This window comes from Herpailurus yagouaroundi, unplaced genomic scaffold (genome assembly GCF_014898765.1).
Source record: "Herpailurus yagouaroundi ecotype Mexico unplaced genomic scaffold, PumYag 196, whole genome shotgun sequence".
In the NCBI taxonomy this organism is placed as follows: Eukaryota; Metazoa; Chordata; class Mammalia; order Carnivora; family Felidae; genus Herpailurus; species Herpailurus yagouaroundi.
This window is the reverse complement of record NW_024412427.1, coordinates 22,418,577-22,446,351: the sequence shown is the minus strand read 5'-3', so window position 1 is coordinate 22,446,351 and position 27,775 is coordinate 22,418,577. Positions and strand designations below refer to the sequence as shown.

At 39.0% G+C, this 27,775-nt stretch overlaps 1 protein-coding gene across 3 annotated transcripts in view; it reads left to right on the top strand.

Annotated features, from left to right (window-relative positions):
• The first annotated feature begins 3,669 nt into the window (after positions 1–3,669).
• The window catches only part of PAK5 (p21 (RAC1) activated kinase 5), a 322,934-nt gene continuing 298,828 nt past the window's right edge, over positions 3,670–27,775 (top strand). The window contains exons 1-2 of one of the 3 annotated variants that reach the window (XM_040447681.1): positions 21,707–21,842; positions 22,237–22,254. The gene's annotated coding sequence lies outside the window, so the exon portion shown is untranslated. Of the gene's footprint in view, positions 3,858–21,706; positions 21,843–22,236; positions 22,255–27,775 lie in introns of those variants that run through there. The other 2 variants (XM_040447684.1, XM_040447682.1) reach the window with 2 other exon arrangements.

The following is a 27,775-nucleotide window of genomic DNA, read 5'->3' as shown; positions in this document are numbered from 1 at the left end:
ATTTGTTTTTTGGGAGTTGAGTTTTGATAAGTTATTTATAGATTTTGGATACTAACCCTTTATCTGATACGTCGTTTGCAAATATCTTCTCCCATTCCATTGGTTGCTTTTTAGTTTTGCTGATTGTTTCCTTCGCTATACAGAAGCTTTTTTTTTTTTATCTTGATGAGGTCCCAATAGTTCATTTTTGCTTTTATTTCCCTTGCCTCCAGTGACATGCTGAGTAAGAAGTTGCTGCAACTCACGTCAAAGAGGTTTTTGTCTGCTTTCCCCTCTAGGATTTTGATGGCTTTCTGTCTTACATTTAGGTCTCTCATTCATTTTGAGTTTATTTTTGTGTATGGTGTAAGAATGTGGTCCAGGTTCACTTCTCTGACCTGAGTGTCTGTTTTTGTGCCAGTACCATACTATCTTGATGATTACAGGTTTGTAATACATCTTGGAAGGCCAGGATTGTGATGCCTCCAGCTTTGGTTTTCTATTTCAAGATTGCTTTTGCTATTCAGGGTCTTTTCTGGTTCCATACAAATTTTAGGATTGTTTTTTCTAGCTCTGTGAAGAATACTGGTGCTATTTTGAGAGGGATTGCATTGAATATGTAGATTGCTTTGGGTGGTATTGACATTTTAACAATATTTGTTCTTCCAATCCATGAACATGGAATATTTTTCCGTTTTTTGTGTCCTCTTCAATTTCTTTTATGAGCTTTCTATAGTTTTCAGTGTATAGATTTTTCACCTCTTTGGTTAGGTTTATTCTTAGGTATTTTATGGTTTTTGGTGCAATTGTAAATGGGATCAATTCCTTGATTTCTCTTTCTGCTGCTTCATTATTGGTGTGTAGAAATGAAACCAATTTCTGTGCACTGATTTTATATCCTGTGACTTTGCTGAATTCATGGATAAGTTCTAGCAGTTTTTGGTGGAATCTTTTAGGTTTTCCATATAGAGTATCATGTCATCTGCAAAGACTGAAAGTTTGGCTTCTTCCTTACCGATTTGGATGCCTTTTATTTGTTTGCGTTGTCTGATTGCTAAGGATGGGACTTCCAATACTATGTTGAATAACAGTGGTGAGAGTGGACACCCCTGATCTTACAGGGAAAGCACTCAGTTTTTCCCCATTGAGGATGATATAAGCGGTGGGTCTTTCATATATGGCTTTTATGATCTTGAGGTATGATCCTTCTATCCCTACTTTCTTGAGGGATTATATCAAGAAAGGATGCTGTATTTTGTCAAATAGTTTCTCTGTATCTATTGAGAGGATCATGTGGTTCTTGTCCTTTCTTTTACTGATGTGATGTATCACATTGATTTGCAGATATCAAACATCCCAGGTATAAATCCCACTTGATCATGGTGAATAATTCTTTTAATGTCTTGTTGGATCCGGTTGGCTAGTATCTTGTTGAGAATTTTTGCATCCATGTTCATCAGAGAAATTGGTTTATAATTCTCTTTTCTGGTGGGGTCTTTGTTTTGGAATCAAGGTAAAGCTGGCCTCATAGGATAACTTTGGAAGTTTTCCTTCCATTTCTACTTTTTGTAACAGCTTCAAAAGAATAGGTGTTACCTCTTCTTTAAATATTTGGTAGAATTCCCTAGAAAGCTATCTGGCCCTGGACCCTTGTTTTTTGGGAGATTTTTTATTACTAATTCAATTTCTTTACTGGTTATAGGTATTTTCAAATTTTCTATTTCTTCTCATTTCAGTTTTAGTAGTTCATATGTTTCTAGTAATTTGTCCATTTCTTCCAGATTGCCCAATTTATTGGCATATTATTGCTCATAATATTCTCTTATTATTTTTTGTATTTATGCTGTGTTGATTGTGATCTCTCCTCTTTCATTATTAATTTTATTTATTTGGTTTCTTTCCTTTATCTTTTTGATCAATCTGGCTAGAGGTTTACCAATTTGGTTAATTCTTTCAAAGAACCAACTCCTGGTTTCATTGATCCATTCTACTGTTTTTTGTTTTTGGTTTTGGTTTTGATAGCATTAATTTCTGCTCTAATCTTTCATGGTTCTCTCCTTGCCTGAGTATTTTGTGAATTTGACTATGATGTGCCTTACTGATGGTCGGTTTTTGTTTAATCTAATGGGAGTTTTTTGTGTATCCTGGATTTTGATGTCTATGTCTTTCCCCAGGTTAGGAAAGTTTTCTGCTATGATTTGCTCACATAAATCGTCTACCCCCTTTTCTCTCTTCTCTTCTAGGACTTCTATGATTCTGATGTTATTCCTTTTTAGTGAGTCACTGATTTCTTAAGTCTTATACTGTGCTCTTTTGCCTTGGTTTCCCTCCTTTTTTCTTCTTCATTTGTCTCCATAACTTTGTCTTCTATATATCTGATTCGCTGCTCTGCTTCATCCATCCTTGCCGCTATGGTATCATTCAATATTGCATCTCAGTCATAGTGGTTTTAATTTTGTCCTGGCTAGATTTTACTTCTTTTATCTCTGTAGAAAGGATTCTATGCTTTTTTTCAATTCCAGCTAGTATTCTTATTATCGTGATTCTAAATTCTAGTTCAGACAGCTTGCTTATATCTGTGTTGATTAAGTTCCTGGATGTTATTTCTTCCTGTTCTTTCTTTTGGAGTGAATTTCTTCATTTTGTCATTTTGGAGGAAGAAAAAGAATTAATAAAATAACAAATAAAAATTAAAAATTAAAACAACACAAAAAATCAAATAAAGAAAGCCAGATCCTAGGTGTGTTTTGGTTTGGTTGTTGAAAGAAGCTTGATAGAATAGAGAAAAAATGGAGAAAAAAGAAAAGAAAAAAAAGTAAGAAAATGCTTACAAATTTAAAATGTATAAAATAAAAAAGAATAAAATGAAATGAAAAGGGAACAATAGATTTAAAATACATTTACAAAAAATACATATAGTAAATTTTTTAATTTTATATAAAAATGGAAAATAAAAATAAATTTTTTCTCTCTTTGTATCCAAGAATAAGAAAAAGAAAAAGAAAAAAAAAAAGATGTACCATTGAACAGAATGAAATCCGATTGAAATTAAATTAAGTTTCCCCTAGAAGTCACACTATGAAGCACTTTATAGTCCATACAGTAAGCAGATGGAGACACTTGTGGTCATCCTCTAGAGCTTGGTTGGTGCCATTGGACAGGAGCTTGGTGTAATGGCTACATTCTCCACTAGGTGGCGCTGCTTAGCTTACTGGGGTGGATTGGTGTGGTGCACGTGCACATGTATGTACATGCCTGGGAGAGGGAAAATGCCATCACCCACTTTCCAAGTTTCTGACACAAGAACTCTGTGCTCTCACTGACCCGCAATCAAGCACTTTGTCTTTGTCTCTGGCTTCCCTCCACTTTTCACTCTACACTGTCCATGTCCAAGCCTACCAGGCACCATTTACCTCCCAAATTTTATCTCAGATGGGGCTGTGTTTCCAAACCCCTCACTTCTGAGGGCCTTGTGGCTTGGACCCACTCTGACCTGACCCTCCCCTAGCAATGGCCAGGTGCCAGCTTGCCCCCAGGAACGTTCCTGCAATCATATTGCTGCAGAGGCCCAGAGATTGTGGCTGGGTGCCAGCTTGCCCCAGAAAAAATTAATGGGATCAAGTAGCAGCAGAGGTTTAGGGATTGTGGTAATCCACAACACACACCTGGTGCCAGGTTTCACTGCACCCTGGCATCTTTATTCCAATACCAGCAATTGTGTTCTCTCGAGTCTGCTGAGACCTTTGCCTGTGGGGAGGCTGTATGGCTTCTAACAAAAGCCCTCTTAGCAGAACTGCTTTTCCCTGTGTGACCTGTGGACCCCTCGGACCTCACTGCCTGCTTCTAGGGGTTCACCCTTCCCACCAGAGCACTGCCAGGTATTGAGGTCCAGAATTTCTGACACTGCTCTCCCCTGTTTATATAGTCCTAATAGTATTGAAACCCTCTCTTGTCTCCTTTCTCCCTTACTTGTTCAGTCACTTGTGGGTATTCCCTCTCTTTCTCTTTCTCTCTAGCTACTTTCAGGGGAAGTGCTTTTACCGTACTCTCCCCCTTTCTCTGTCCTCTCTCCACAAATACAGCTCCCTACTCTCCATGGCTTCTCTCTCCCCAGTTTACCTCCCTGTGCTACACACCTGCCAAGTTCTGTGGTTCAAGTTATGCAGATTGTTGTGTTAATCCTCAGATCAATTTTCAAGGTTTGCAAAAATGGTTTGGTGCTGATCTAGCTGCATTTCAAGGATGAGAGAAGCAGAGAACTTCCATGCTGCTCTGCCATCTTGGCTCCTTCCCTGAAACATTTATTTTAAGAACATTTTTTTCAGTAGGATTGTTCTGTCAGATTCATGAAGCCCACTGCTATTAAAGCAAATCTTTTTTCCTACTAAATCAATTTAATGCATTACTTGCAAATATTTTTTTAAATGATTGTTTAGATGGGGGAACACATAGTAGAACTAGTAATGGAAACATAATTGAAATTGCTTGTTTAAGAGGAGAACAAGGAAATGCTGGAAAAGTCCTTTTCACAGTTACCAAAGACAGGAATGGCATACCATCTACTCTCCAGGATTCAGTTCTTATACCTTTCAACTAGAATTTCCATTTGGTTCTTCTTCTTCTTTTTTTTTTTTTTAATAATTTCTATTTCTTAACTGGTATTTTCTATTTTAGGCAACATTGTCATTGTACCTTCTTTTCCTGTTTAATCACGGTTTCTATTTGTTCTTTGAACATATTTATAGTGGCCATTTTGATGTCTTTGTTAGATTCAACATCTGGTTGCTCCCAAAAGTACTTTCAGTTGCTTGCTCTTTTTCCAGTTCATGGGTCATACACTCCTATTTATTTGCATGTCTTGTAATATTTTGGAAATGTAGTCACTCTGGGTTCTTCTCCCCACCTCTACTCCCACCCTCCTCACTTCCAGGGCTTATTATTATTATTTGCTTACTTGTATAGTGACTGGATGGAGAATTATAGTGGAGTCTCTTCACACTGTGTGAAGCCTCTAATGATGCCCCTGTTGGTGGGGTGTGGGTGGGGGCTGTGGTGGGTAAGCCTATAGTCACTCTCAGAGCATAGTGATGTTCTCTTTGGCTGTTTCTTTAAATTGACCACACCCAGCTATTAAGAATCACTGATTTGGTGGCCAATCGCTCCATTGTTTACAACAATGTCCTAGGCTCTACAAAGTAATACCATCAAATTAGGCTCCTTTGAAAGATAGTTACTAAATATTAGTGTTTTATATTTGTTCTGAGCCCAGGAGGGATTCTAGTTCTCTCTGGCAAACTACCTCTCCCACGGTTGAATTTGTATTTCCAGTGAATCTACCAATCTCCTTCCAATTACCTTTCAGCACAACCTCCAACTGTTTTTGAGAGCACCCTGAGGTTTGAACGTCTCTATACTCTGCTGCAAGGAAGTCAGTTCCTTTGTGAAGACATAAGGGGCTGTTTTAAGGCCTGCTTTGTCCCCCAGTCCACATCTGGAACTCTGGAGCTAAGGATGGGGACGGCAGCACGTATATTTTTGGAACTGAACCCCAGGTAAAAGGGAGAAGCAGATGTGTCAGGCCATCTCAGCCCACCTCTCCTGGCACAGAACCATGGCTGTGCAAGTCAAAGTATGGGACCTCAGCATTCCCAGAGGTGCTGTGCCCAGGTAGAACCTGGAACTTCCTTCCCACCAATGGGAGCTGGCAGACCAGGGACACCCACCTCTTTGGTAAACTCTCCCAGAACTGAGTCTTAGCAACAAGTAGCCGGGGGTAGGGTGAGAAGCATTGAAATCCTGCCCCTCCCAGTAAGGTAGGCCTGAAGTAGGAAAGGGGCATAGAGGGCACCCTATGTTTTGGCTGCACTAGTCTAGAGTGAAGCTTTGTCCTACAGAACTAGAAGGCAAAGAGGGAATGGTCAGTCCAAATACCACAGACTCACTGTTCTTAATGAAATGTAGTATATTTTCTTTTTTTTTTTTTTAATTTTTTAAGTAGGCACCGTGCCCAGCATGGAGCCCAGAATAGGGCTCAAACTCATGACCCTGAGATCAAGACCTGAGTTGAGATCAAGAGTTGGATACTTAACCAACTGAGCCACCCAGGCACCTCCTTTGTTAGATTTTCTTAAACCGATATTTGTTTATTTGCTGTATTCCCTTACCATTTCTAGAAACTTTAAATCATCATATATATTTTTAATTTAAAAAATTATCATTATTATTATTATTATTTATTTACCCTGGGGAGCACACCCACTGAGTTCCTCAGCTCCTCAACTGTCATGATGGAAAATAAATGCCCTTTATCTAATACTTTTGTCTGTAAATTCAACTTTGTCTGATATTAAGACTCATCTCTGATTCCCAATTTCATTTAGCATTAACTTTCTACTTTTGCCCACTTTTTTCTTTTTTGTTTTTTCTTTTTTTTGCTATTCTACTTTAGATCTGTTTTGTATATTTTGCAGATTGGTGGATTTTGTTTCTTGATCCTAAGGTATGATCTTTTATTTTTAAAATTTCCTTTTTCTTTTATTTCTTTTTTAATTTTTTAAATATTTATTTATTTTTGAGAAATAGGGAGAGCAGGGGAGGGGCAGAGAGAGGGGAGCAAAGCATCCAAAGCAGGCTTGGTGCTAGCAGCAGAGAGCCTGATGTGGGGCTTGAACACATGAAACATGAGATCATGACCTGAGCCGAAGTCAGAAGCTTAACCAACTGAGCCACCGAGATGCCCCTTTTTAAAAATTTTTTAATGTTTATTTATTTTTGAAAAATTTCCTTTTTATTTTCAAAGCCTGGGACCATACCTAGTGTTCATTACATATCTGTGGAAGAAAGGTTTTTTCTTCTCCTCAGGCCTTGGTAGGGAGAGTCCTCCCAGGCCTCCTGGGAAAAGCTCCAGGATTTGCCAAAAACCTGTATCATTCCTGCCAGAAGCTGCTTTTAGAAGTCACTAAGATCAACTTCATTAAGAAAAAAAAAAACTTACTACCTTTGTTGACATAAAAATGACATACCACAAATTACCTATGTCTAAAGGATATGCTTTGACAAGTTTTGATACATGCATACAACAGGAAACAATATCTACAATCAAGATGTACCCAGGGCACAAAGATCAATCGCACCTGAGGTCCAGGGATCCCACACAGACCAATTTGGCCACTTGCTGCTGACAAAATCTCAAGGCACAGAGACTAGTGCTAGTGAAACAAAGGGAACTGATTTCAGTGAGGCCAACACTGAGATGACAGTGTCTCAAAGATTGTATTCAAAGTGCTGAAAATAGTTCTAAGTTCATATGAGGGAAATGTAGAATCAATGTTGGTGGGTACATGAAGGTGGGCAGAAAGGTTGGGTTGATCATTGTCTTAGTTTCAGTCTTGCTGGCATCAGGGCTTGATGGGGTGGTTTTGGTTGCCATTATGGGATGCTTTGTTGCCTGAGGTAAGAGACAAGCTGGAAAGAAGAACTTAATCAGAAAGCACAGACTGAGGTCAAAGTGGAGGTGGTTGAAGTCCTTTTTTAAAGGTAGTTAACCATCATCCCCAAGAGTTTCCTGGTGCCCCTTGTGTTTCCTGTGTTCCTTCCCAAAGAAAGCATGGCCCCCGTTCTCATGCAGCTTGGGTTCTAGTGCTTCTTTTTTTTTTGTTTAAAAAATTTTTTTGTAATGTTTATCTTTGAGAGACAGGGAGAGACAGAGTTGGTGAGCAGAAGAGAGAGAGGGAAACAGAATCCAAAGCAGGCTCCAGGCTCTGAACTGTCAGCACAGCCCAACGTGGTGCTTGAAACCATAAACCATGAGATCATGACCTGAACCGAAGTCGGACAATCAACTGACTGAGCCACCCAGGCACCCCATGGGTTCTAGTGCTTCTTGACCATGATACCACATATATCTAACCCAACTGAAGAAAAACTTCATCAGAGACATAGCAGGCCCTTTGCTGTCTCATGATACAACTGCCTTATGCTCTTAGTCCAGGGACTTTTGTGGAGAATTTGGGATATATCTCCCAATGACCTTGTCTAGTACTGGGTAAAATAAATAATGGAATTGTTCAAATTAATTTTGGGAAAACCAAATCTCATGCAGGTGATCTTACTACTTATAGAGCTGCAACCCTTCACTCTTGTGACTCTTCCGTATTTTAACATTTCATATTCATCTATATGATTCTTTGAAAGAGAATTCTTTTATGGGAGTGAAGAGAGGAGGAGAATAACCTTGCTAGGTGCTACCAGCTGCTGACTCTACTTTTCTGAAGCCTCCAAAATAAATATATTTTAAAAACCTTCCAGAACATATTTACCAGAAGCGTCATGGCTGGCTAAACTTGCCTAGTTGGGATAACAGATGTTAATTTGTTTACCAAGAATAAAGTAAGAATCTACGTATATTTTTCATAGAGTGTCCAATTTGGAGGACACAAACATTTATTTAGCCCAAACAGACTTCGTGGTTTATTTTTATCTGAATATTTTACCTACTACATTTTATGCATGCTCAAATAATATGTTGTAGGATACTTTTTTAAAAAGTAAAAGGAAATGTGTATAGTATCTCCATTGAATCAAAACTTCTCTGTTGTGCTTAATTAATTTCAAATCTTGATGGGAGTGAAGGAGAGAGCTAATATTTGAATTTAAGAGCACAGACACTGTCTGGGATTGAGTAACTACTGTGCCTATTGTTAGCTGCGTGATCTTGGGCAAAGTACTTAGCATCTCTGAGGGACGATTTCATCTTTAAAATGGAGATAAGGGGTGGCTGGGTGGCTCAGCTGGTTAAGTACCTGACTTTTGATTTGGCTCAGGTTGTGATATTCTGGTTCTTGAGATTGAGCCCCACATGGAGCTCTGTGCTGAGCATGGAGCCTGCTTGGGAATTCTCTCTTTCTCTCTCTGTCTCTGTCTCTCTCTCAAAATAAATAAATAAACATTTTTTTAAAACTAAAATGAAGATAGTAAAATATACCTCACAGGGTAATATTAAGTGTGGCAATATATGTATAATACTTAAAACAGTGTCTGGACAATAAGTGCTATTTATGCTTATTATTCTGCAATGAAATAATACTACTTGAAATGAATGTTTTCCTTGATGTCATGATTCCAAAAGCAAACCAAGTGGTCATAAATGTGAATTTGATATTTAACTTTGACTATATGGACATTAAGATATGATTTTATAGTTTACATTATTCTTAAATATTTTTTGTCACTTTGGCACAAAATAATAGCTCTAAAAATGTTAAGCAACAAAGGCAGAAAATAGCTCAAGACTATTTAGGGGAACCTCTCTTTGAGAATATTGAGTGAGAGGGGTACCTGGGTGGCTCAGTCGGTTGACCCTCCGACTCTTGATTTCAACCCAGGTCATGATTCCAGGGTTGTGGGATACAGCCCCAAATCTGGCTCCATGCTGAGCATGGAATCTCTCTCTCACTCCCTCTGCCCCTCTTCTCCACTCACTTTCTCTTTCTAAAAAAAAAAAAAAAAGCTTGTATGTGTATATACATATATATGTATGTACACACATATATATATACATATCTATGTATACACACACACACACACACACACACACACACATATATATAGTGAGAAAAACATATTCATTTTTCACCTCAATCTTCAGAACACTTGGTACTCAGGACAACTCAGTTTTGTGGTCAGAAGATTTTGCTTTAGGTGGATCTGGCTATTTTTCTTTGTATTTCTTATCCCAGTGCATATATGCAAAGGGCATTCTGTAATCATCTGTTAATTCAGTGGAAAACTAGTTCCCCTAGTTTTCCCCTACCATGTTTTTATGCTCCTTGATTCCCAGTACACTTGAAACCAATGTGGCCTTGAGTGAGCAAGTGAGAGGGGGAGGGGCCATGGCAGAGGATGTGGGGACAGTTGTGAGCATGAGCTTTCTACTTCCTGTGATGATTATGCTCTGGAAATGGTCCCCTAGCTCCTAAGGAATGGTACCAATAAATTACACTGATGGCCAAAACCACAGGTGCTCACTAATGTTTGTGTTCTTTCCTTTTTTTCTTTGGCCACAGCTGTGTTACATCTTCCAGCCTCTCTTTGGGCTAGCAGCCATCATGTGATGAGTTCTGGCCAATGGCATGTGAGTAGAGGCCATGAGTGCCTCCTCTAGTACTGACCCATAAAATAACTGGGACTCCTGATACTCGTCTTATTTTTCCCATCCACTGACTGAATTAGCAGACTTCCAGGATGTTGATGGGAGACATGCATGGAAAGATCCCTTCAGTAACTGATTAGGTGTCTGATCCATTTTAAATAATGCCATGGCCATATTGTGGCTATAAAGGAGACCCAACATAAGTCCACTGCTGGATAAATTATGGAAGAAGGCAAATTTTTTCTCTGATTCTCTATTCCTGCTTCAACACTCTCCTTTCTTTGATGAAAATAATTAACATTTGTTGAGTGCTTAACATATATCAGAGATTATGTTAATTTCCATACTAATTATAGGTGCTGTCTTATTTAATCTCCCCATCAACCTGATGCAGTGTAATCTGTTATTAATCTCATTTCACAATCGAGGGAAGGAAGTACAGAGAGGTTAAGTTACAGATCTCTAGGAATCAAGATTTAACTCCAGACATTCTCATCTCATCACTAAACGGTACAAATTCCCAATACTTTCTAGGTGTCCGGATTCCTCAGTTGTATAGAACCCTTTAGAGAAGTTTTCCCAGATGACTCACCAAACACATAAATTTTCCTCTTTTTATGCCCTTCAGAACACCTTATCCTAGATTCCATCTCTTTAGTCATCTACTGCGCAAAGAAAGTAATACATTGATTAAGATTTTACTGTTAGCTATTCACTATTTTAAAGGATCAGTATTAACTGCAATGGGCACAGAAAAATGTATAGGATTTGGTACTTGATTTCAAAGGGATTTCAGTTTCTTTATCAGCTGGCCACCCTACCCTGAATTGGAATCTAGAATGTTAGAAAGTCCTGGGTGGGGTTTGGAGTATCCTTGTTCCATTATCCTGACATGTAATATAATCATATCCAAAGGTAGTAGAGACGTGTGTCCAACTAGACTGCATAAATGGATGGTCAGCAGTGACTGGAGTATCAAGAGCATATATGATGAAATAAAAGGGAATTAGAAAGCAGGAGGTGGGAGAACAAGAATCTGGGGGCAGAGGTAGGTGGGTCTGGCATAACTCCAAAACATGCTGTGCATGTGTATCATCTCCTAGTCTGTTTCTATCTATGTGATGGTCCTGGATCACTTCCAGGAGCCAGAACAGGCTGAAATACGAAAAGATGTCACATAATCATATAACTTGTGTATAGGGAAAAGCAATAAATACTGTGGGGTGGGGGTTCAGATAATATAGAGTGAGAGCTAAAAAGACAACTGGAAAGATTGTATGAAATGTTGTATGGTGTTGGGCTTTCCTGGACACACAGGAGTAGGAATGTGGATATTAGAGAAAGGGCAAAAGAGGCACCATAGGCAGTGGAACTTGCATAAGCAGAGGCATGGAGGTAGCAAAGTTCAAGATGCGCTAGAGGGAAAAAAGAAAGACGTGCTAGAGAAACAGCAAGTTGTTAAATTTTCAAGACCTTGTAAGCTGCACAAGGGGTAGCACCAAGAGATAAAGGCAAGAGATAAGCTACTCAGAGGAAGAGCTCCTAGGTGGCTGAGACCTTGAGGCTAGGTGATCTGGAGTGATAGTGGACCCTCTCCAAGCAGAATTCCCAAGTGAGAGAATTTAGGGAAGGAAGGAAAAGGGCTAAGGACAGAAGAAAGCTTTGGAAGAAACTACAACATATTAGAAAAAAAGACCAAGAGATGAACAGCTCTGAACCAGCAGAATGAAGACAGCAAAGGAAAATTTCAGCAAGTTTTGGGCTAGGAAGAAGATAAGCTGCAAAGTGCTGACTGGCACGCCCTCACTAAGCGATTAGTCATCGCCTATCAGGGGACTGGAGCTGTGCCACGGGCTGGGTATAGATGACACACCAGACTTCTTACATGCAGCTTCTTCTAAGGCAAGAGAGAGAGATTACAAATAAATGAGGAGGAGGACGTAGAGGTGTGGGCGGAGGTTATTGTCCAGAGAAGCACTTAGATGCTCAGAGGAGCAACATGAGGGAAAGAAGATGAGTTTTCAATCTAGGGGACACTTAAGGTTTCCAATGAGGAGAATGAAGGAATGATGAGAAAAAGCTTAACATGCAGGAGGAGGCTAGGAAAAAACAACGGAGGGAGACGTGGGGGATGGTAGGAGGAGAGAGGCTTTGCGCAGAAAAAATGGTGGGTTAATCTGGAAATTCCTTTGGTGGAGAAAGTGAAAATGAGAGAAGCCAAAATCAGATGACTTTGAACTTAATGAAGTTGGGCATCAGGTTATCTTCGAAGAAGGAGGGGGTGAGTATGGGGGCCCCAAGAGAGTGGAATGTTTTGGCATAAGATCTGTGAGGAATGTCCACAAAGATTGTACTATATTTTAATGCATCAATCACAAAGTATTTATAGAGCATCTAATCTATGTCCAGTGGTATATTAGATATTATATTTTCACTCTTTCAAGTGCTGGTGGCTCCTGACAACTTGGCAATATCAGCAAATGTTGTAAAATGTGTTCTCTAACCCATCATAGAAGTCACTAATAAAAATAAGGAGTAGTTTTGGATTTAGGTCCTTTAGGAACACGGGTTGCTTTCTGTTTCCAGTTTAAGACCAGAGCACTGACAGCTCCATTTGAGTTTTTAAGTCAACATTATTTATAGTACTATTTCACTGTAACCTATATTTTGTATGCTCGGCTATGAGTACATCTTAGCTTTTCATCACAACTTTCTGAGAATCATGTGTGGCTTTATACTTAATAAATTACCGTTTTATAAAAAATATAGTGGGGCTTGGATGACTCAGTTGATTGAGTGTCCGACTCTTGATATTGGCTCGGGTCGTGATCTCATAGTTCATGAAATGGAGCTCTGTGTAGGGTTCTGCTCTGACAGCATGGAGCCTGCTTGGAATTCTCTCTCTCACCCTCTCTCTCTCTCTCTCTCTCTCTAATCCTTTCCTACTCATGCTCTCTCTCTTTCTCTCTCTCAGAATAAATAAACTTAAAAAAAGGTAAAGTTACAGGTGTAGAGGGTTACAGAAAGTATGATTTTTAACATGAAGTTCAAAAAATTTGTGGAATCAATGATTAACTCAAAATATGGCAATGAAAAATATCTGAGAAATGGGCCAGTAATCAAAAAAGACAAAAGCATCAAGATAGAGGAAAAGCACATGAGAAATGCACTTTGAAATCTTAAAGTAGTGAATTCAAGGATGGTAGCCACTGTCCATGCTCCATTGGTTTTTCTTCAGCCTTCTTTCTGCCAATGCAATCTGATGTCTTATTGAGAAAGCCTGAGGCTTCCTCTGGCTTCCAGAGCAGTATTGGCTAGAGCACAGGACAGGCCATAAATGTCATGAATTAACTCTGTAGGAGGATCCTTCAACCAATAATGGATAGAATTTGGCACTAAAATATTCCAGATTCCTCATCACCCAGATGCAACAATTCAGAGGCATGTTCTACTCATCTCTCAGAGGTACCCATCAGGAGAAGCCTCCTTAGTGCTAACCTGTTCATCAAGAAATGGATTCCTTTCCTCCCCTTTCTTATTTCCTTCTTCCTTACTCATGTTCCACATTTGCTTCCCCAAAACAATGACTTGCATTCAAGTTCTTGCTTCTGGTAGAATTGAGCCTAACATACAGAATGAAACCAAATTCCTCTGCAGAAGAGAAAAAAGTAGAATCCATCAACATAGACTCCATCTTCCCTGTAAATCTAGTCCACATCCAGTTAAACTGCTATCTACCCAATTCCCTAAAATAGAAACCTAAAAATTATCTTTAATAATTCCTCCTCCTCACATTATATTCAAATGATCAAGTTCTATAGGTTTGCCTCATAAATATCTCTCAAATTGACTTCTTTCCATGTCAGTTTGTACAGCCTTCCTCCAATCCAGTCTCCATTCAGCTTTCCAGGGTGAAATTCTCAAAGACAAGTTTGATTTTTTACATCCCACACACTGCTTATAACTCTTTCAATGGCTACCATAGACTGAATGTTTATACCCATCCCCCCCAATTCATATGTTAAATCCTAATGCCCAATATGCTAATATTTGGAAGTAGGGCCTTTGGAAGATGATTAGGTCATGAGGATGGAGTTCTCATGAATAGGATTCATGCCCTTATAAAAGAGACCTCAGAGAGCTTCCTCACCCCTTCCACCATATTAGGACACAGTGGGAAGATGGCTGTCTGTTTCTACTAGTAAGTGGGATCTTGCTAGACACCAAATCTGCCAGTGCCTTGATCTTGGGCTTCCCAGTTTCTATAACTATGAGAAATAATTTTCTGTTGTAGTTAAGACTCCCAGTTTATAATATTTTATTATAGCAGTCTGAGCTGACTAAGGCAATGGCTTTTCATCTCTTTTGCATTACAGCCAGCACTCCTGCAAGGTTTTGCATGATCTGGACTCTCCCCCATACCCTACATCTCATCTCTTACCTTAAGCCACACTCCTCTTGCTTTCAACTTTCCAGCCATCCAGACTTTCTCTCTCTTTTTTCTTGTTTTGAAGCTTTTATTTTCATTTCAGTTACTTAACATACAGTGTTATATTAGTTTCAGGTGTATAGTATAGTGATTCAAGAATTCCATAAGGCGCCTGGGTGGCTCAGTTGGTAAGCGTCTGACTTCAGCTCAGGTCATGATCTCGCGGTTCATGAGTTTGAGCCCTGCATCAGCCTCTGTGCTGACAGCTCAGAGCCTGGAGCCTGCTTCAGATTCTAGGTCTCTGTCTCTCTCTGTTCATCCCCCACTCACACTCTATCTCTCTCTCACAAATAAATAAGCATTAAAAAAAAAAAAGAGTTCCATACAATACCTGGTGCTCATCACGACAAGTGAACTCCTTAATCCCCATCATCTATTTCACTTATCCTGCCATCTGGCCTTTCTTAACTTTGGTTCCTCCAAATTTCTTGCTCCCTTGTGCCATGGGATGTTTGTAATTATGGTTTGGGCTTCTTAGAAAAATCCTTCTCTGTAATCTTCTCCTCACCTAAAAACCCCTTGCCTAGTTAGTGTCTATCCTCCTTCAGACCTCAGATACAGAGTAATTTTCTCTAAAACATTCCGACATGCCTTGTTATGTTAAATCTATATAGGCTGTTCTAGATCTATGTAATTCTATGCTCACTTTTCACTATTTTAGTTTTTACATTTATATCACTGGTTGTCTGATTAAATTTGGTCTTGTCTATACTGTTTATAATAGATTTTTTTAAATCACTTTTCTATTTCTAATTCCTAGCATAGTAATATGTACCTAATAACTGCTCAATTTGGGAATGAATGAAAGAGGAGATGAGTCAGTGAATGTACGTGTGATAACTTTGCATTTATTACCATAGAAGTAGATATGTTGTTGTGGGAATAAGCAACATAAATTTTGAGGATGCAGAAAAGGACACATAGGAAGGAACCCTGAGTTAAGCTTCCATGTAGGAAAGGATTGCCCTTCTGCCCTAATAACAGAAAAATTACAGAACAGAAACGTGTAGTGAGTCAAATCTGCTTGCATCTCTGGCTTTCTCCAGCAAAGTGATAACAGGGTATAAATAAAGCACATTAGTTAGTCCTGAGGATGATGACTACGGCAAATTAGAAGCCTGAGGGTGCACAAGATGTTCAGAGATGATTATTCTTATCTGGATTACTAAAGCATCTTCAAGATGTCTTGCTTTCCCTTTCCCCCCTTCCTGAGAAGAGATCTCTCCTTATCATAAAGTTGTCCCCAATGTATGTTCTGAGAGTTGCTCAATATTAACAGAAGAACATTTTGTTAGTTTGGAGGCATTTTTCTGGGAAGGAACCGGAGGAATTGAAACCATCTCCAGAGGCTTCACAATATTGAATGAACTGATAAGGATTCCTAATCTCTACAGGGTGGATAGAAGACCAGGGAGAACCTAATGTAAGGAAGAGAGACCCTAACAGTGGGTGGTCCAGAGAGATAAAACCATGGAAGGGACCAGCAAAAAAGTATGAATGAGGAAAACCACCTAATGCCTACCTCAGATGGACCCTGGAGGGACTGATTAGTGACTTGATGAGAAAAAACTCTGTTTTTTACCAAACTTAAGCCTCTGTGTGTTTTTGTGAACACCTAATAATGGATTTGTTTTTTAATGCCATTATCCCATGTCTTTTTGTCCTTGAAATTTAGGGACAAAACCAAGGGCTACATGAATCTTTGCAACTTTGTGGAATGAATGAGTGAAACCAAATGTGGCCCTTGTAGAGCATGGAAAGGGAATTTCAAAAGAAAGGTTAAGGGTCTTGGTGAAGTGAATGGGGATTTGAAATGGACATAAGCTTCTGGGGAGAAGGAGACAGTGGATAAAGAGGTTCCTTCAGTAAGACTTGGAACTAATTTGGAGACCTCGGGAAAACCACAACAGACTGAAACCTGTTTGGTAAGTATAAATGTAAGGTGAAGATGGAAGTCAAGGAAATAAGAAGTGACTAATATTAAAGATGACTAATATTAAAGATGATGAAGACAAAAGCAGATGATAACAAGAGATCTAGTGAAGGAAAAAATATTGACTAGGTCCCGGACACTGCTGTAAATACAGATCTGGGGTCCGTGCTGATGAAGATTTCGGAAAGGAGATAATTGTGAATAGGTGAAACCAATTCAATTTAACATATGATATAATAACATATTAATATAGGTTATTAACACATTTTCTTAAGTTTATTTATTTATTTATTTATGGGAGCAAGAGTGAGCAAGAGCAGGGGAAGGGCAGAGAGAAAGGGAGAGAGAGAATCCCAAGTAGTCTCTACACTCCCAATGGAGATCCCCAGCCAGGGGCTTGAACCCATGAACCACGAGAGCACCCTGAGCTGAAATCAAGAGCTGGAGGCTTAACCGACTGAGCCACCCTGGTGCCCCATTAACACATGTTAATAAATGAGGACTAATGTACTGTACATTGTACAGTATGTATGAGAAAGTTTCTCATACAGTTGTATGAGAAAGTTTGTTTGCTTTATTTGGCATAACCCACTTAAGCAAAATGAATATTGTTGCTCATTAACATACATTTATTTTCAAGGTGCCTACAAATGAGCCTTTAATTAATTGCTCCAGAACCTTTTCAGATACTAGAATTGTGCTGACTGGTCTCTCCTTATTTTCCAAATTTAAAAAAGGAAAGCACTGAGAATATTTAAGTAACTTTCTCTCCTGATTTGGAGAGTGTGCAACCATAACAAATCTGGAGGTAAACCATAAGAAAAAAATGATCTTCCATATCTCCAGTACTGTTATTCTTACAAAGAACACCACCGGTGGGTTATGAGAGAGAGAGAACAGCTCACTGTCATGTGGTGTAACTCCATCTGTTGTCCTTTAGCGAATGTCCAGATGGATTCCATTTCTGGTCTCTGGAAAGACAAGGCCAATCAATATAAAAAAGCTGCCTTTGATTATCCATCACAATCACCCAAGGAGAATCACAATTTTTTGGTTTCTACCCGTCATCCTTGTCAAGAGGCTCACGGTTTTATTTTTACTCATGAAATCTGCTTCTGAATTTCTGAACAATAACAATGCCAACCGTCTGTTTTTCCTTGGGTTTCTTTCATATGGTGACCGGGAAGTCTGGCTTGAAAATGTCTCTCCTATTCCTTGTCAATATCTTTCACTCAGTTTTCTGAGGAACGATGTTTACTTTCAGGAAGTACGGGGCTTTAAAAGGCTTATCATATTATTACAGCTTAAAGATACCTCAGATTCAGGAGTGAAATAAATGGCTTGAATTGGAATACCACTCTGATGAGAAATGAGACCTGTTGAAGCACATTCATGTTTGAAAAATTTCCCCCATATGCTCATTGTACTTACGTCATCTCTTTTTCACATGGATTAAGTTGTGTGACCGTTTTTGTAACATTGCTGGTATCAAAAAGAAAGGACTCCATGGGTGCCTGGGTGGGTCATTCCATTAAGAGGCTGACTCTTGATTTTTGCTCAGGACATGATCTCACAGTTCCTGAGTTCAAGCCCCGCATTGGGCTCTACGCTAACAGTGCAGATCCTGCTTGGGATGCTTCCTCTCTCTCTCTGTCCCTCCCCCACTTGCACTCTCTTCTATCTCTCAAAATAAACAAATAAATAAACTTAAAAAAAAAAGTAAAGGACTCCTTGTAGGATCCTAATTTACACACCCACACCCACCACCCACCCCCTCTCTCCTTGGAATAGGTCCATCCTGTTTGAATACTATATTTTGATTTACATATATATTTTTTTAAGTTGATAAGATTTTGACCTAAGTATAAATTCAGAAGGGTCTAAGGAAAATACTGGTTTTCTCTTAAGCCTAAATAATCACTGCTTTAAGCTGAAACTTTCTGGTAGAAGTTACTTATGTTTTAAATTTTTAAAAATTCACATTTCCTATTTTTGAATTTGTGAGGAGAGAGAGGGGTCCCAAATATCTCTTTCGCCATTTCTTCAGTAGTAAAGCTTCCATTTCAGCTGGGCATGTGGCCACTTGGAATAAAGATCCTTTTCCCAGCCTCCCTTGCAACTAGTTCTGGTCATATGGCCAAGTTCTTGGCAATGGGATCTAAGCAGATGTAGGATGTGCAACTCCTAGGAAGTGCATTGCATCTCTTCCATAATACTTCCCATTTCTTTGGGCAGCAGTAAGAGACTGGGGTAACTGGAGTGGCAGCTGCCATGTAGACAGTAAGATGACTTTGAGAATAGAAGCCATGCTCAACAGGGCAGCAAGATAACAATAGCTCGGGTCTCTCACATCGTGGAGCACCACTTTAACCCTGGATGGCCTGACTTCTTGGATCAGACATCTTGGATGTGAGGTCAAAATAAATTGCTATTTTTATATCCTTATTATTTTGGTGCTCTCACTCATAGCCTATTATATATATATATATATATATATATATATATATATGTGTGTGTGTGTGTGTGTGTGTAAGTGGAGACTGTCCTACTAATAAAAGATTCTAGCAGATGCCATTTCCAACTAAGATCCAAGTACTGATATGTATAATTGCAATGGAAATTTTTAAGAAAAAGCATTATGTAGTCAATATCTTTTCAAATGAAGAAAAGACAAAAAGAAAATGAAATTTTGTGCATAATTATTTTATCCTTTATGATTTATTTTATTTTTCAAGTTCCTCTTTAGTATTCCAGCTAATGAAATTGAACTTCTATAACTCAGCACCAAAAAATCTGACTTCCAACTGCCAATACCTGTGATTTTTTTTTTTTTTTTCCTGAGTGCTTGATCTAGCAAGCACTGAGAAAGAACTGTCTCTCTTTCTGAGGATGGACAGGCTGGATTTGTTGGGAGAATTAACACACATACCCCCAACTCAGGAGGCAGCTCAAATGACTGAAAGGAGACCATTTATAAATATACCAGGTGCTTTGTCCTACCAGGTAGATTCACTCAAAGGCATTTGTTCTATGCTGGTCCCTAGAGTTCCCCACCAGGATTAAGATCTGGTTATCCAGAGCAGTAACCTGCTTGATAGCATACCCTTTATTGGCTGCCTGCTTTTCTCTGCCTCTACTCTTCTACCAGTGTTTTCTGGGTTCACATCTTAAATAAATGATTGCACATACATCCTTATCTCAGGGTCTGCTTCTAGGGTGCTGGAGCAAAGACATAATATTTGCATATTGTGTGAGTGGCTGTAAAAACATTTATGGCCAAGGGAATGAAATAAACAGGGACATGACATAAATTGCAAAGTAGACCTAGAGTATCTTTCGTCTTTCTTTCTTTTTCAGTTCTCAGTGGGAGAACAGAGCAAGGCTTTACAACAACCCTAAAAAAAAGACTGATTAGTAAAAAAAATGTGCTTGGAAAATAGAACCCTAAAACACTGGGTAGAGTATATTCCCATATCCTTTAAATAATTCAGATGAATTGGCTCAGGGTGAAAGCAAGCTACATTAATTTCTTTCAGAAGAGTGTAAACAGGAATCATTACGCTTATTATTTCCCCCCAATATCTACAAAGTGCCCAAATACATAGCAGTTAATTAATAAATATTTGTCGAGTAAAAATGTGGTAGAGAGGGAATTGGAGTAAAGTTAGCAGATCAGTTGATCAAATACTCTACTAGGGATAGAAGAGCATACCACAGAGTCAGAGAAGATACATATTAGCAATACATAGCCAATGAAGGACTCCAATCCAGAGTATGCAGAATATTATAAATCAAATATAAAAGCACAACCCCACAGGAAAAAAAAATAGTGAGGAAGTTCTTCATGTGTTGTATCTAATTGGTTAATAAACATGTGACAATGTGCTCAACTCTATTAGTCACCAGAATGATGCAAATTAAAACCATTATGCCATACCATATCTTCTCACTAGATTGGTTTAAAGTGAAAAGAGAGAGAATGCCAAGTATTGGTGAAGATGTGGAGCAGTTGGGATTCTAATACACTGCTGCTGGATGGAGAAATTGGTACAACCGGTTTGGAAAAGTTCTCTGGCGATATTTACCGAAGCTCAACACACACATTCCTGATGATGCAACATCTCCACCCCTGCATATATAACTAACTGAAGTGCACACACATGTTCACAAAAGGCATGTATCAAAATACACATAGCAACAATACTGATAATAACCCCAAATTTAGAACAACCCAGATGTCTATCTACTGAGGCATGAAAACATAGGTTGTGGTATAGTCAATGGATTATCATTCTACAGCAATCAAAATGAGTGAACTATAATTGCAAACACTACATGCATGAGTCTCACAAACAGAATATTTGGATGAAAGAAGCCAGATATAAAAGAATACAGACTGTATGATACCAAACATACATAGTTCAAAAACAGGCAAAATTACCTTATGCTATTAAAAGTTGGTATGGTAGTTATTCTTGGGGGACATACTGAATTTAAGGGGCAAGAGAGGGACTTCTGAGGTGTTAGTTGTCTCAGTGTTCCCAAGACCATCCACTAGTTTGGAAATCTACTGGAAGGACTAATATGATTCAGCATAAAGTTAGTGTCATGGCTTAAGATTTATTCCAGCAAAGGATACAGTGAAGGAATAACAGAAAAAGTATATACACAGTAAAACCTAGGATTGTAAGTAACTTGTTCTGCAAGTGTTCCACAAGATGAGCAAACATTTCTAATAAATTTTAACTTGATAAATGAGCGATGTCTTGTAATACAAATAGTATATGAGGCTGAATGTCACATGATCACAACTGAGCCAATTGTTCTCTCTCTCTCTCTCTCCCTCCCCCTCTCTCTCTCTCTCTTGCTGCAGGATTGTGGGTGATCATCTCCCATGCTCAGATGCTTGGTCTCAGACCGCAGCGTTTGGCAGAAACCAGTGATTTTCAGAACACTGGAAGGTGCCCACAACTGGCACCAGTGTATTTTTTGTCACTTCAAAGCACCTATGGACATTTTTTGCTTTTCCTTACAAGAGTAAGCTTAGGAATTCTTTGCTTCATTCTAGGTCAGGCTGTCTGCAGATAGAGACCCTTTCCTCTTCTGCCTTATTGCCAGTTACATTAAATGCAGCATATGACAAGAGTTTATTAATACTTCTCTGTAGTCAACATCCATGTGAGCATGTACAATGGCCCCCATGCGGAAAAAGGTTGAAAAGAAAGGCGGTAAGAAGAAGGAGATGATTACAGTGGACGTTAAGAAGGGAATCATCAAGAAGTACGAACGAGGTATGCAAGTGGCTGAAATTGCAAGATTTTATAAGAAGTCCACATCTGCATCTCCTCTGCAGAGGAGGAGGAGAAAGAGGCAGAGGAATCCCTCACTTCAAATGAGATTAGGGAGATGTGTAAAATGTGGGAAACAAGTGCAAACTTTGTGGAAAAGCACCACCCGAATAAGGCTGTAGCAGTGTGAGCAATGAATCTGTTGAACAATGCAATGCCACATTACTGTGAAATCCTCAAAAGGAGGCAAAAACAAGTGTCATTGGATAGATACCTTGTTAAATCTGCATGAAAAGAAAAAGATTCCTTTGAGCCAATAGATAGCAGTGATTCCGTTAGTGATAGTGAAAGTCGTCCTACATAATAACCCTCTTCTCTTTTGTCTCCCTCACACCAGCCATGAAGGTTTTCAAAGGTAAGTGCAGGTTAATTTGTTTATTTTTCTTTATATTTTATATTTTCTTTATTATTTTGTATTATATTACAGTAATTGTCATCATTTTTATATGAATATTTTTGGATTGTGGAACGAATCATCTGAGTTTCCATTATTTCTTTTTATTTTTTAAAAAATGTTTATTTGGTTTTGACAGAGAGAGAGAGAGAGAGAGATCATGAGTGGGGGAGGGGCCGAGAGAGAGGGAGACACAGAATGTGAAACAGGCTCCAAGCTGTCAGCACAGAGCCCAACCCGGGGCTTTAACTCACAGACAGTGAGATCACGACCTGAACTGAAGTCAGACGCTCAACCGACTGAGCCACCCAGCGCCCCTGAGTTTCCATTATTTCTAATGGGGAAATTTGCTTTGATATACAAGTGTTTTGAATTACAAGCATGTTTCCAGAATGAATTATGCAAACCAAGGTTTTACTGTATAGGCAAAGGCTAGAAGAGGTCAAATGCACACTTTCTTGTATGCCCCCTGTAGGGAATGCATAGGTGTATCATCTTTTCCAGTTGGGAATTGCAAAGACATGTGTGAGATTCTCATGCCTAGGAAAGTTGACTTGTATCTTGGAGTGCAAAGTTCTTAAATAGAATTGGTCACATCTCTGCCAAATGGTGTAAACCCCAAACCAGGCCCTGGGTACACATCATGATCCTTGATGTTTACTTTAAACATGCTGGTAATCTGGTTCATCCTGACTGAATGCTTTGGGCATGTAGACTAATATCTTTACCTAGTCAGTATGTGAACATTCCAGGAGTTTAGTCTCCAGAGTTGACCAAAGGTCATTACCATGGCTTTAGAGATAAACAAGAACTGAATAAAACAGACCTGCTTCATTAACTCCTTCTGCTCATTAGTAATGTTATCCTTCTTGCTGTGGGAACTGATCATATGGGTATGTTTAGTTTGTACATATGTATGCATATTGTACTTCAAACATTAAAAAAAAAATTAGTCCATAACCATCAGTTAGAGCTTGTTTGAGAAAACAAATGCTTCTTTTCCATGTTCATGTAAGATTACTGAAACCCTGGGAAGCTACCAAAATAACATTAGAAAACCATTGAATACCAAATACAAGAGTAACTCTAAATCTAAGAATTATTGAAGTAGATATAGAGATAATGAGGAAGTGAATTAAATACATGAGGTTGAGTTTCAGAATATGTATAAGTAGGCATGTGTAGTAATTTTGCAAAAGAAAATATTGTATTTCATGTTTTGACTATTCTTCAATGTGTTTGAAGTGGTCAAAATAACTAAATTACAAACAAATTTTTGTTTCAGATACTCATGTGTGTGGGAAATTAATTGATTGTATAATCTGTTAAAAATTACCAAAAATGGGTTTTCAAATGTTTACTTAGTACGTTTTTCATTTTAAAATTAAGTATTGATATATATGTGTAGTAGATCTGAATTATGGTTCCATTATGGTTTATTAATTATACGACTTCAGGCAAACCCTCTAAACTTTATCTGACTTATCTTTGCAATAAAGGGGGGCAAGATCTTCAATGATATAGTCTATGGGATTCTTCTAGCAGTACAAGTCAGTAAGTTACTGTTTTAATACCATTGACTAATCCAACAAATGCTTTGTGTATCTATGACCAAGGCACCAGGTTAATTGATGTGGGAAAATGAAATGCTGGAAAACAAAGGATTGCTGTTTCCAAGGAGTTCAGTTGATGAGCAGAGCATACACATAACACACCTCCCAGCAAGGGGATGAGGCAGGAGTGAGACTGGGGAATCAAGAAAGAACCTATGGAATCAGGTAGCACCTGAAAAGGCACTTTTATGGGCCAGTAGATTCCAATTTAAAAAGAAAGAGTAAGCAGCTTATGTCTGGGGAACATTTAACAGATTCTATTGTGAAAATGCTCAGTTGAAAAGAAACCAGTCTGTTCTTGTTGGTCTAAGGATTAAGAAGTGCATATGGACAAATGGGGCAGTAAAGAAAGATTGGTACTAAATCATGAAAGGCCTTAACTTCCATGAAATGAAATTTGTAGGCAAAGAGGACTAGGAAGGCTTTTAGGATGAGAAAGAATGTCATTAGCTCTCATTTTAGATCCTTGATACCCCAATGTCACAGGTTGGTTTCTCCAAGAAGCAGACTCAGACTCTGAGACAGAGATTAGTGTTTGGGATGTGTATTAAGGAGACAATATGTAAGGACAGAAAGGAGGGAAGCAAGGGTGGGCAGAGAAACAAGGTGGGAGTAATGGGGACCCAACAGTAGTCCTGGCCAACCCCAGAGGGAGCTCTAAAGCTAGAGTGGCCCATCAGAGTTGTTCAGGTCTTGATATCTCCACATTGGTCTGTCATTGCAAGTGGGCAGCCTAACGGGGACTGTGACCTCTCTGTAGTTGAGCCCATCCCTGAACATGCTTAGTATTGAAAATCATCTGCTAACCATACTTCCGGGGGCTTCCTTGAATGGGGAGCTGGATGGCACATCATGCATCCATTCCATCACATTTGTGCTTTATAATGAATCACTCAGGGGCCTGTAGAGACCCATGTTTCACTCTGAATTGGTAGATATGGAATAAAACCAGACAGTTTTGTTTTGTTTTATTTTATTTTTTCATTCCCTTTCATTTCATTTCATTTTTGTTTTTGAGAGAGAGAGTGAGAGAGAGAGAGAGTGCAGGAGAGTGGGAGTGAGGCAGAGGGAGAGGGAGAGAGAGAATCTTAGGCTCCACACCAGTGCAGAGCTGATATGGAGCTGGATCACAGGATTGTGAGATCATTACCTGAGTGGAAATCAAGAACCAGGTGCTTGGGGCACCTGGATGACTTAGTCAATTGAGTGTCTGACTCTTGATTTCTGCTTAGGTCATGATCTCACGATTCATGGGTTTGAGCCCAGGAGTTGCTTGCAATCCTGTCTTTCCCTCTCTGCCCCTTCCCCTCTGGCTCCCTATCTCTCTCTCAAAATAAATAAATAAGCATTAAAAAAAAAGTTATATGCTAAACCGACTGAGCCACCCAGGCACCTCAACACTTTTATTTTAAATAAACTTCCTTGATGATTTTGATGCACAGAAATTTGATCATTATTCTTTTAGAAATTCATTCAAAACCCTTGAGTAAAGACTGGACCAGGTCTAAGTCCTTTGCTTGTAGGGCATCACTCCTGTCTCAAGTATCTTTCTTTGCTACTCATGACAACTCCATGAGGGAAGCAGAACTCACATCTGTGAGTTCTGTGTTTTGCAGGTAAGGAAACTGGTTTAGAAAGCTTCAGTGACATACCCAAGGTCAAACAGCTGTTAAATATTACTGAGGCTCATACTTGTCCATTTTGCTTTAAGCTTCCCCTGCCCCCCCTTATCTTTTCTCACTATCACCCTCTCTCATACATTTAAAATTTACTTGTGTATTAGTCATATTGTTCTTAAAACGAAATGAATGCCCTCATTATCCTTAGAAATGTTTCTAATGTTATATTAGTGGTCCTTCTCATGAAAATAAAAGCTTGTCCCTGTCATGGTAGTAATAGATTTCCCCCTACAGTTTATCCGGCATAGACAGTCACATGGTGCTGACTTTGATCTTGGCAATAGCTTTTCCTTTAACTCACAATACCAGATACTGAAAAGAAGCTGCAACGCTCTCTCATCTGTTTGCTCTGAATAAATCCCTCCTAGATCCTTACAAGACAGTCAGGTTTTCCAGAAAAAGGAAAGCCTATTAAATTTCCCTCCTAGAGGCAACTGAAGCTTTATGTGGCATCAGTGAGGATGTATTTTAAATAAAAAAGCAAGTTAAAATGAAGGTGGGGTGGTTTTAAGGGGCAAAGAACCTGCTTGTTTGTTTGTTTGTTTGTTTTTGTTTTTGGTATTAGCATGTGGTACCTCCTTCAAATCTCTGATCTACTCTCTGATCCTGTCTAGACCACTAGGTCACTGCAAAGCAAAGAGAGGTGGCCAATAATCCCTCCAAAAGAATCCATGCTGCTCTCCACGCTGACAGCTTTGCTAAATGACAGGGAGCTGTAATCTTTCAGCACCCAGGCATGGCCCAGGGACCATGACTAAGTTGTAGATATGCTGCTGGTGGATGAGGTTGTACGCTATTTTCCACCCTTCAACCTCAATATTAAACAATGGCTTATAAAGGCATTAAGGGATAGTCTTTACATTGTGATGTTGATGATGATGTTTGTCTTACAGAAAAAAAGTGGCGTTGATATTCATCGGCATGCTGGGATTTTAGCAAGATAGAAGCAATTATGCACACTTGTGTATGAGCAATTTACACAAGCAAAGCCCTTAATTGCTTGGCTGGCAAGCCTTCTACTTTCTGAGTATATATAATATATAAGCAGTGAATATTTTAATTTTCAAAATCTGGCGTCTCGTTTAGAATTCTTAAGCTTGTTCTGGAGCGAAATTCAACCTAAATCATTCAAAGGATTGTATACAAATTTTGCTGAAATCCATGACCTTAAAGGTACACGGGTTTCCCTTTCAGAAAGAGGATAGCACTCACTAAATTGAGTAGAGTAATTTACTGTCGCTTAAGGCCACTGGCACTTACAGCTCAATCCCACAGAACTTCAGCTGTACTTTTTCACCAATAAAAATCCATCTTTTCTCCACTGACTTATAATGCCACCATTATTATAAATGAAATTCTCATATAGATTTGTGTTTATTTCTGGACTCTTCTGTTGCTGTTCATGTATTTCATGTGCAGATATCAAAATAGTTTCATTTCTGTTTCCTTCAGGCCAGAAAAAAAAGGACTTCTATGAGTATTTGTCAGTGTAGATGCCTCTGTCCTCATGGAATCATGCTCCATTTGCCTTCTCCAGCACTGTTCCTGCTCTTCCTCATATCATCTCTCCAGTTACTCATCTTCTTTTGTAGCCACTTGGTCCATCTACTGCTTTCACAGTGGTGTTTGCCTGAGCTCCATTCTTTGACCACTCCCACTCAATATAGTGTTCTCAACTGTATTGTGTTGAGATCTGGCATTGAATTGACACCCCAAATGGTATGCCATCCATCCTTCCTTTCTGAGCCTCATATTTGCTCTTCTTACTGACCTCTTGATATGAGTCCTGGAGGGTTCTCAGCCCTTTCAATCTCAATCCATTAAAAAAGTTGAGCCACATGGCCTCCGCTCCAAACCCATTCTTTGTTTTACACTATCTCAGCCAATAGCACCACCATCCAGGAAGTTATCCTAGTCAATTGCCTGGAAATCATTTTGATTCCTTTTTACCCCATATCACCTACATCCATTTGGATACAACATCCTTCTGCTTCTACCTTTTTAGTGTTTATTTAATCTCTTTCCTTTTTTCCCTCTCCTACTTCCACTGCCGTTTTTGAGCCTTTGATAATTCCTCTCAGAAGCTACACAAATAGCTCCCTACAGAGTCTGGCTCTATTCCAAGGCATTGCTGGGAGAACCATATTTTATTTTATTTTATTTTATTTTATTTTATTTTATTTTATTTTA